Source organism: Pararge aegeria, chromosome 25 (assembly GCF_905163445.1).
Source record: "Pararge aegeria chromosome 25, ilParAegt1.1, whole genome shotgun sequence".
In the NCBI taxonomy this organism is placed as follows: Eukaryota; Metazoa; Arthropoda; class Insecta; order Lepidoptera; family Nymphalidae; genus Pararge; species Pararge aegeria.
Window position 1 is genome coordinate 2,559,862 of NC_053204.1, and position 13,277 is coordinate 2,573,138.

Sequence of the window (13,277 nt, forward strand, 5' to 3'; positions counted from 1 at the left end):
TAAAGTATATAATGTTCTCAAGTATATAATGAACTTAAGTATATAATGTACTTAAGTCTATAATGTATTTAAGTATATAATGTACTAAAGTATATAAAATACTTAAGTATATAATGTGTTTTAATATATAATGTACTAAAGTATATAATGTTTTTAAGTATATAATGTAGTAAAGTATATAAAGTATTTAAGTATATAATGTATTCAAGTATATTATGCATTTAAGTATAAAATGTATTTAAGTATATAATGTACCTAAGTATATAATTTACTTAAGTATATAATGTATTTAAGTATATTATGTAGTAAAGTATATAAAGTATTAAAGTATATAATGTATTCGAGTATATAATGCATTTAAGTATATAATGTATTCAAGTATATAATGAACTTAAGTATATAATGTATTTTAATATATAATGTACTAAAGTATATAATGTTTTAAAGTATATAATGTAGTAAAGTATATAAAGTATTTAAGTATATAATGTACTTAAGTATATAATGTACTTAAGTATATAATGCATTTAAGTATATAATGTACTAAAGTATATAATGTAGTAAAGTATATAAAGTATTCAAGTATATAATGTTGTCAATATATAATGCATTTAAGTATATAATGTATTTAAGTATATAATGTACTAAAGTATTTAATGTAGTAAAGTATATAATGTACTTAAGTATATAATGTATTTTTATATATAATGTACTAAAGTATATAATGTAGTAAAGTATATAAAGTATTTAAGTATATAATGTAGTAAAGTATATAAAGTATTTAAGTATATAATGTATTCAAGTATATAATGCATTTAAGTATATAATGTATTTAAGTATATAATGTACTAAAGTATTTAATGTAGTAAAGTATAAAATGTACTTAAGTATATAATGTATTTTAATATATAATGTACTAAAGTATATAATGTAGTAAAGTATATAAAGTATTTAAGTATATAATGTATTCAAGTATATTATGCATTTAAGTATAAAATGTATTTAAGTATATAATGTACCTAAGTATATAATGTACTTAAGTTTATAAGGAATATAAGTATATAATGTACTTAAGTATATAATGTATTTAAATGTATAATGTACTTAAGTATATAATGTATTTAAGTATATAATGCATTTAAGTATATAATGTATTCAAGTATATAATGAACTTAAGTATATAATGTATTTTAATATATAATGTACTAAAGTATATAATGTTTTAAAGTATATAATGTAGTAAAGTATATAAAGTATTTAAGTATATAATGTACTTAAGTATATAATGTACTTAAGTATATAATGTATTTAAGTATATAATGTACTAAAGTATATAATGTAGTAAAGTATATAAAGTATTTAAGTATATAATGTATTCAAGTATATAATGCATTTAAGTATATAATGTATCTAAGTATTTAATGTACTTAAGTATATAATGTATTTAAATATAAAATGTACTAAAGTATATAATGTCTTTAAGTTTATAATGTAGTAAAGTATATAATGTAGTAAAGTATATAAAGTATTAAAGTATATAAAGTATTAAAGAATATAATGTTCTCAAGTATATAATGAACTTAAGTATATAATGTACTTAAGTATATAATGTATTTAAGTATATAATGTACTAAAGTATATAAAATACTTAAGTATATAATGTATTTTAATATATAATGTACTAAAGTATATAATGTTTTTAAGTATATAATGTAGTAAAGTATATAAAGTATTTAAGTATATAATGTATTCAAGTATATTATGCATTTAAGTATAAAATGTATTTAAGTATATAATGTACCTAAGTATATAATGTACTTAAGTATATAAAGAATTTAAGTATATAATGTACTTAAGTATATAATGTATTTAAATATATAATGTACTAAAGTATACAATGTAGTAAAGTATATAAAGTATTTAAGTATATAATGTATTCAAGTATATAATGCATTTAAGTATATAATGTATCTAAGTATATAATGTTCTTAAGTATATAATGTATTAAAATATAAAATGTACTAAAGTATAAAATGTCTTTTAGTATATAATTTACATAAGTTTACAATGTATTAAAGTATATAAAGTATTTAAGTATATAATGTACTTAAGTATATAATGTATTTAAGTATATAATGTAGTAAAGTATATAATGTACTTAAGTATATAATGTATTTTAATATATAATGTACTAAAGTATATAATGTACTTAAGTATATAAAGTATTTTAATATATAATGTACTAAAGTATATAATGTAGTAAAGTATATAAAGTATTTAAGTATATTATGCATTTAAGTATAAAATGTATTTAAGTATATAATGTACCTAAGTATATAATCTACTTAAGTTTATAAGGAATTTAAGTATATAATGTACTTAAGTATATAATGTATTTAAATGTATAATGTACTGAAGTATATAATGTATTCAAGTATATAATGCATTTAAGTATATAATGTACTTAAGTATATAAGTATATAATGTATCTAAGTATATAATGTACTTAAGCATATAATGTATTTAAGTATATAATGTAGTAAAGTATATAAAGTATTAAAGTATATAAAGTATTAAAGTATATAAAGTATTAAAGTATATAGTGTACTCAAGTATATAATGTATCTTAGTATATACTGTACTTAAGTATATAATGTATTTAAGTATATAATGTACTAAAGTATATTATGTAGTAAAGTATATAATGTATTCAAGTATATAATGCATTTAAGTATATAATGCATTTAAGTATATAATGTATTCAAGTATATAATGTACTTAAGTATATAATGTATTTTAATATATAATGTACTAAAGTATATAATGTTTTAAAGTATTCAATGTAGTAAAGTATATAAAGTATTGAAGTATATAAAGTATTTAAGTATATAATGTAGTAAAGTATATAATGTTCTCAAGTACATTATATATTAAAATACATTATATACTTAAGTACATTATATACTTTAGTACATTATATACTTAAATACATTATATACTTAAATACATTATATACTTAAGTTCTTTATATACTTGAGAACATTATATACTTTACTACATTATATACTTAAATACTTTATATACTTCACTACATTATATACTTTACTACATTAAGAACTTAAGTATATAATGTACTTAAGTATATAATGTATTTAAGTATATAATGTACTAAAGTATATAATGTACTTAAGTATATAATGTATTTTAATATATAATGTACTAAAGTATATAATGTTTTTAAGTATATAATGTAGTAAAGTATATAAAGTATTTAAGTATATAATGTATTCAAGTATATTATGCATTTAAGTATAAAATGTATTTAAATATATAATGTACCTAAGTATATTATGTACTTAAGTATATAAGGAATTTAAGTATATAATGTACTTAAGTATATAATGTTTTTAAATATTTGATGTACTAAAGTATATAATGTAGTAAAGTATATAAAGTATTTAAGTATATAATGTATTCAAGTATATAATGCATTTAAGTATATAATGTATCTAAGTATATAATGTACTTATGTATATAATGTATTTAAATATCAAATGTACTAAAGTATATAATGTCTTTAAGTATATAATTTACATAAGTTTATAATGTAGTAAAGTATATAAAGTATTTAAGTATATAATGTATTCAAGTATATAATGCATTTAAGTATATAATGTATTTAAGTATATAATGTACTAAAGTATATAATGTAGTAAAGTATATAAAGTATTTAAGTATATAATGTATTAAAGTATATAATGCATTTAAGTATATAATGTATTTAAATATATAATGTACTAAAGTATATAATGTAGTAAAGTATATAAAGTATTTAAGTATATAATGTATTCAAGTATATAATGCATTTAAGTATATAATGTATCTAAGTATATAATGTACTTAATTATATCATGAATTTAAGTATATAATGTACTTAAGTATATTATGTATTTAAATATAAAATGTACTAAAGTATATAATGTCTTTAAGTATATAAATCACCTAAGTATATAATGTACTTTAGTATATAATGAACTTAAGTATATAATGTACTTAAGTATATAATGTATTTAAGTATATAATGTAGTAAAGTATATAATGTATTCAAGTATATAATGCATTTAAGTATATAATGTACTAAAGTATATAATGTACTTAAGTATATAATGTATTTTAATATATAATGTACTAAAGTATATAATGTTTTTAAGTATATAATGTAGTAAAGTATATAAAGTATTTAAGTATATAATGTATTCAAGTATATTATGCATTTAAGTATAAAATGTATTTAAATATATAATGTACCTAAGTATATTATGTACTTAAGTATATAAGGAATTTAAGTATATAATGTACTTAAGTATATAATGTATTTAAATATATGATGTACTAAAGTATATAATGTAGTAAAGTATATAAAGTATTTAAGTATATAATGTATTCAAGTATATAATGCATTTAAGTATATAATGTATCTAAGTATATAATGTACTTATGTATATAATGTATTTAAATATAAAATGTACTAAAGTATATAATGTCTTTAAGTATATAATTTACATAAGTTTATAATGTAGTAAAGTATATAAAGTATTTAAGTATATAATGTATTCAAGTATATAATGCATTTAAGTATATAATGTATCTAAGTATATAATGTACTTAAGTATATAAAGTATTTAAGTATATAATGTACTTAAGTATATAATGTATTTAAGTATATAATGTACTAAAGTATATAATGTAGTAAAGTATATAAAGTATTTAAGTATATAATGTATTCAAGTATATTATGCATTTAAGTATAAAATGTATTTAAGTATATAATGTACCTAAGTATAAAATGTACTTAAGTTTATAAGGAATTTAAGTATATAATGTACTTAAGTATATAATGTATTTAAATGTATAATGTACTTAAGTATATAATGTATCTTAGTATATACTGTACTTAAGTATATAATGTATTCAAGTATATAATGCATTTAAGTATATAATGTACTTAAGTATATAATGTACTAAAGTATATAATGTATTTAAGTATATAATAAAGTAAAGTATATAAAGTATTAAAGTATATAGTGTACTCAAGTATATAATGTATCTTAGTATATACTGTACTTAAGTATATAATGTATTTAAGTATATAATGTACTAAAGTATATAATGTAGTAAAGTATATAATGTATTAAAGTATATAGTGTACTCAAGTATATAATGTATTCAAGTATATAATGCATTTAAGTATATAATGTACTTAAGTATATAAGTATATAATGTACTTAAGTATATAATGTTTTTAAGTATATAATGTAGTAAAGTATATAAAGTATTAAAGTATATAAAGTATTAAAGTATATAATGTTCTCAAGTATATAATGTATCTTAGTATATACTGTACTTAAGTATATAATGTATTTAAGTATATAATCTACTAAAGTATATAATGTAGTAAAGTATATAATGTATTCAAGAATATAATGCATTTAAGTATATAATGCATTTAAGTATATAATGTATTCAAGTATATAATGTACTTAAGTATATAATGTATTTTAATATATAATGTACTAAAGTATATAATGTTTTTAAGTATATAATGTAGTAAAGTATATAAAGTATTTAAGTATATAATGTATTCAAGTATATAATGTACTAAAGTATATAATGTAGTAAAGTATATAAAGTATTTAAGTATATAATGTATTCAAGTATATAATGCATTTAAGTATATAATGTATTTAAGTATATAATGTACTAAAGTATATAATGTAGTAAAGTATATAATGTACTTAAGTATATAATGTATTTAAATATATAATGTACTAAAGTATATAATGTAGTAAAGTATATAAAGTATTTAAGTATATAATGTATTCAAGTATATTATGCATTTAAGTATAAAATGTATTTAAGTATATAATGTACCTAAGTATATAATGTACTTAAGTATATAATGTATTTAAATGTATAATGTACTTAAGTATATAATGTAGCAAAGTATATAAAGTATTAAAGTATATAGTGTACTCAAGTATATAATGTATCTTAGTATATACTGTACTTAAGTATATAATGTATTTAATTATATAATGAACTAAAGTATATAATGTAGTAAAGTATGTAAGTATTTAAGTATATAATGTATTCAAGTATATAATGCATTTAAGTATATAATGTATTTAAGTATATAATGTACTAAAGTATATAATGTAGTAAAGTATATAATGTACTTAAGTATATAATGTATTTTAATATATAATGTACTAAAGTATATAATGTAGTAAAGTATATAAAGTATTTAAGTATATAATGTATTCAAGTATATTATGCAATTAAGTATAAAATGTATTTAAGTATAAAATGTACCTATGTATATAATGTACTTAAGTTTATAAGGAATTTAAGTATATAATGTACTTAAGTTTATAATGTATTTAAATGTATAATGTACTTAAGTATATAATGTATTTAAGTATATAATGTACTAAAGTATATAATGTAGTAAAGTATATAAAGTATTTAAGTATATAATGTAATCAAGTATATAATGCATTTAAGTATATAATGTATCTAAGTATATAATGTACTTAAGTATATAATGTATTTAAATATAAAATGTACTAAAGTATATAATGTCTTTAAGTATATAATTTACATAAGTTTATAATGTAGTAAAGTATATAAAGTATTTAAGTATATAATGTATCTAAGTATATAATGTACTTAAGTATATAAAGTATTTAAGTATATACTGTACTTAAGTATATAATGTATTTAAGTATAAAATGTACTAAAGTATATAATGTAGTAAAGTATATAATGTATTCAAGTATATAATGTAGTAAAGTATATTATGTATTTAAGTATATAATGCATTTAAGTATATAATGTATTCAAGTATATAATGAACTTAAGTATATAATGTATTTTAATATATAATGTACTAAAGTATATAATGTTTTAAAGTATATAATGTAGTAAAGTATATAAAGTATTTAAGTATATAATGTACTTAAGTATATAATGTATTTAAGTATATAATGTACTAAAGTATATAATGTAGTATAGTATTTAAGTATATAATGTATTCAAGTATATAATGCATTTAAGTATATAATGTATTTAAGTATATAATGTACTAAAGTATTTAATGTAGTAAAGTATATAATGTACTAAAGTATTTAATGTAGTAAAGTATATAATGTACTTAAGTATATAATGTATTTTAATATATAATGTACTAAAGTATATAATGTAGTAAAGTATATAAAGTATTTAAGTATATAATGTAGTAAAGTATATAAAGAATTTAAGTATATAATGTATTCAAGTATATAATGCATTTAAGTATATAATGTATTTAAGTATATAATGTACTAAAGTATTTAATGTAGAAAAGTATATAATGTACTTAAGTATATAATGTATTTTAATATATAATGTACTAAAGTATATAATGTAGTAAAGTATATAAAGTATTTAAGTATATAATGTATTCAAGTATATTATGAATTACAGTATAAAATTTATTTAAGTATATAATGTACCTAAGTATATAATGTACTTAAGTTTATGAATTTAAGTATATAATGTACTTAAGTATATAATGTATTTAAATGTATAATGTACTTAAGTATATAATGTATTTAAGTATATAATGTACTAAAGTATATAATGTAGTAAAGTATATAAAGTATATAAGTATATAATGTATTCAAGTATATAATGCATTTAAGTATATAATGTATCTAAGTATATAATGTACTTAAGTATATAATGTATTTAAATATAAAATGTACTAAAGTATATAATGTCTTTAAGTATATAATTTACATAAGTTTATAATGTAGTAAAGTATATAATGTAGTAAAGTATATAAAGTATTAAAGTATATAAAGTATTAAAGTATATAATGTTCTCAAGTATATTATGAACTTAAGTATATAAAGTATTTAAGTATATAATGTACTTAAGTATATAATGTTTTTAAGTATATAATATACTAAAGTATATAATGTAGTAAAGTATATAAAGTATTTAAGTATATAATGTATTCAAGTATATTATGCATTTAAGTATAAAATGTATTTAAGTATATAATGTACCTAAGTATATAATGTACTTAAGTTTATAAGTAATTTAAGTATATAATGTACTTAAGTATATAATGTATTTAAATATATAATGTACTAAAGTATATAATGTAGTAAAGTATATAAAGTATTTAAGTATATAATGTACTAAAGTATATAAAGTATTAAAGTATATAAAGTATTAAAGTATATAGTGTACTCAAGTATATAATGTATTCAAGTATATAATGCTTTTAAGTATATAATGTACTTAAGTATAGAAGTATATAATGTATCTAAGTATATAATGTACTTAAGTATATAATGTATTTAAGTATATAATGTATCTAAGTATATAATGTACTTAAGTATATAATGTATTTAAGTATATAATGTAGTAAAGCATATAAAGACTTAAAGTATATAAAGTATTAAAGTATATAATGTATTTAAGTATATAATGTACTAAAGTATATAATGTAGTAAAGTATATAATGTATTCAAGTATATAATGCATTTAAGTATATAATGTATTCAAGTATATAATGTACTTAAGTATATAATGTATTTTAATATATAATGTACTAAAGTATATAATGTTTTTAAGTATATAATGAAGCAAAGTATATAAAGTATTTAAGTTTATAATGTACTTAAGTATATAATGTATTTAAGTATATAATGTACTAAAGTATATAATGTAGTAAAGTATATAAAGTATTTAAGTATATAATGTATTCAAGTATATAATGCATTTAAGTATATAATGTACTAAAGTATATAATGTAGTAAAGTATATAATGTACTTAAGTATATAATGTATTTTAATATATAATGTACTAAAGTATATAATGTAGTAAAGTATATAAAGTATTTAAGTATATAATTTATTCAAGTATATTATGCATTTAAGTATAAAATGTATTTAAGTATATAATGTACTAAAGTTTATAAGGAATTTAAGTATATAATGTACTTAAGTATATAATGTATTTAAATGTATAATGTACTTAAGTATATAATGTATCTTAGTATATACTGTACTCAAGTATATAATGTATTCAAGTATATAATGCATTTAAGTATATAATGTACTTAAGTATATAAGAATATAGTGTATCTAAGTATACAATGTATTTAAGTATATAATGTACTAAAGTATATAATGTAGTAAAGTATATAATGTATTCAAGTATATAATGCATTTAAGTATATAATGTATTCAAGTATATAATGTACTTAAGTATATAATGTATTTTAATATATAATGTACTAAAGTATATAATGTATTCAAGTATACAATGCATTTAAGTATACAATGCATTTAAGTATATAATGTATTTAAGTATATAATGTACTAAAGTATATAATGTAGTAAAGTATATAATGTACTTAAGTATATAATGTATTTTAATATATAATGTACTAAAGTATATAATGTAGTAAAGTATATAAAGTATTTAAGTATATAATGTATTCAAGTATATTATGCAATTAAGTATAAAATGTATTTAAGTATATAATGTACCTAAGTATATAATGTACTTAAGTTTATAAGGAATTTAAGTATATAATGTACTTAAGTTTATAATGTATTTAAATGTATAATGTACTGAAGTATATAATGTATTTAAGTATATAATGTACTAAAGTATATAATGTAGTAAAGTATATAAAGTATTTAAGTATATAATGTAATCAAGTATATAATGCATTTAAGTATATAATGTATCTAAGTATAAAATGTACTTAAGTATATAATGTATTTAAATATAAAATGTACTAAAGTATATAATGTCTTTAAGTATATAATTTACAAAAGTTTATAATGTAGTAAAGCATATAAAGTATTTAAGTATATAATGTATTCAAGTATATAATGCATTTAAGTATATAATGTATCTAAGTATATAATGTACTTAAGTATATAAAGTATTTAAGTATATACTGTACTTAAGTATATTATGTATTTAAGTATATAATATCCTAAAGTATATAATGTAGTAAAGTATATAATGTATTCAAGTATATAATGTAGTAAAGTATATAATGTATTTTAATATATAATGTACTAAAGTATATAATGTTTTAAAGTATATAATGTAGTAAAGTATATAAAGTATTTAAGTATATAATGTACTTAAGTATATAATGTATTTTAGTATATAATGTACTAAAGTATATAATGTAGTAAAGTATTTAAGTATATAATGTATTCAAGTATATAATGCATTTAAGTATATAATGTATTTAAGTATATAATGTACTAAAGTATTTAATGTAGCAAAGTATATAATGTACTTAAGTATATAATGTATTTTAATATATAATGTACTAAAGTATATAATGTAGTAAAGTATATAAAGTATTTAAGTATATAATGTAGTAAAGTATATAAAGTATTTAAGTATATAATGTATTCAAGTATATAATGCATTTAAGTATATAATGTATTTAAGTATATAATGTACTAAAGTATTTAATGTAGTAAAGTATATAATGTACTTAAGTATATAATGTATTTTAATATATAATGTACTAAAGTATATAAAGTATTTAAGTATATAATGTATTCAAGTATATTATGCATTTAAGTATAAAATGTATTTAAGTATATAATGTACCTAAGTATATAATGTACTTAAGTTTATGAATTTAAGTATATAATGTACTTAAGTATATAATGTATTTAAATGTATAATGTACTTAAGTATATAATGTATTTAAGTATATAATGTACTAAAGTATATAATGTAGTAAAGTATATAAAGTATTTAAGTATATAATGTATTCAAGTATATAATGCATTTAAGTATATAATGTATCTAAGTATATAATGTACTTAAGTATAAAATGTATTTAAATATAAAATGTACTAAAGTATATAATGTCTTTAAGTATATAATTTACATAAGTTTATAATGTAGTAAAGTATATAATGTAGTAAAGTATATAAAGTATTAAAGTATATAAAGTATTAAAGTATATAATGTTCTCAAGTATATAATGAACTTAAGTATATAATGTACTTAAGTCTATAATGTATTTAAGTATATAATGTACTAAAGTATATAAAATACTTAAGTATATAATGTGTTTTAATATATAATGTACTAAAGTATATAATGTTTTTAAGTATATAATGTAGTAAAGTATATAAAGTATTTAAGTATATAATGTATTCAAGTATATTATGCATTTAAGTATAAAATGTATTTAAGTATATAATGTACCTAAGTATATAATTTACTTAAGTATATAATGTATTTAAGTATATAATGTAGTAAAGTATATAAAGTATTAAAGTATATAAAGTATTAAAGTATATAGTGTCCTCAAGTATATAATGTATCTTAGTATAAACTGTACTTAAGTATATAATGTATTTAAGTATATAATGTACTAAAGTATATAATGTAGTAAAGTATATAATGTATTCAAGTATATAATGCATTTCAGTATATAATGCATTTAAGTATATAATGTATTCAAGTATATAATGAACTTAAGTATATAATGTATTTTAATATATAATGTACTAAAGTATATAATGTTTTAAAGTATATAATGTAGTAAAGTATATAAAGTATTTAAGTATATAATGTACTTAAGTATATAATGTACTTAAGTATATAATGTATTTAAGTATATAATGTACTAAAGTATATAATGTAGTAAAGTATATAAAGTATTCAAGTATATAATGTTGTCAATATATAATGCATTTAAGTATATAATGTATTTAAGTATATAATGTACTAAAGTATTTAATGTAGTAAAGTATATAATGTACTTAAGTATATAATGTATTTTTATATATAATGTACTAAAGTATATAATGTAGTAAAGTATATAAAGTATTTAAGTATATAATGTAGTAAAGTATATAAAGTATTTAAGTATATAATGTATTCAAGTATATAATGCATTTAAGTATATAATGTATTTAAGTATATAATGTACTAAAGTATTTAATGTAGTAAAGTATATAATGTACTTAAGTATATAATGTATTTTAATATATAATGTACTAAAGTATATAATGTAGTAAAGTATATAAAGTATTTAAGTATATAATGTATTCAAGTATATTATGCATTTAAGTATAAAATGTATTTAAGTATATAATGTACCTAAGTATATAATGTACTTAAGTTTATAAGGAATATAAGTATATAATGTACTTAAGTATATAATGTATTTAAATATAAAATGTACTAAAGTATATAATGTCTTTAAGTTTATAATGTAGTAAAGTATATAATGTAGTAAAGTATATAAAGTATTAAAGTATATAAAGTATTAAAGAATATAATGTTCTCAAGTATATAAGGAACTTAAGTATATAATGTACTTAAGTATATAATGTATTTAAGTATATAATGTACTAAAGTATATAAAATACTTAAGTATATAATGTATTTTAATATATAATGTACTAAAGTATATAATGTTTTTAAGTATATAATGTAGTAAAGTATATAAAGTATTTAAGTATATAATGTATTCAAGTATATTATGCATTTAAGTATAAAATGTATTTAAGTATATAATGTACCTAAGTATATAATGTACTTAAGTATATAAAGAATTTAAGTATATAATGTACTTAAGTATATAATGTATTTAAATATATAATGTACTAAAGTATACAATGTAGTAAAGTATATAAAGTATTTAAGTATATAATGTATTCAAGTATATAATGCATTTAAGTATATAATGTATCTAAGTATATAATGTTCTTAAGTATATAATGTATTTAAATATAAAATGTACTAAAGTATAAAATGTCTTTTAGTATATAATTTACATAAGTTTACAATGTATTAAAGTATATAAAGTATTTAAGTATATAATGTACTTAAGTATATAATGTATTTAAGTATATAATGTAGTAAAGTATATAAAGTATTTAAGTATATAATGTATTCAAGTAGATAATGCATTTAAGTATATAATGTATTTAAGTATATAATGTACTAAAGTATATAATGTAGTAAAGTATATAATGTACTTAAGTATATAATGTATTTTAATATATAATGTACTAAAGTATATAATGTACTTAAGTATATAAAGTATTTTAATATATAATGTACTAAAGTATATAATGTAGTAAAGTATATAAAGTATTTAAGTATATTATGCATTTAAGTATAAAATGTATTTAAGTATATAATGTACCTAAGTATATAA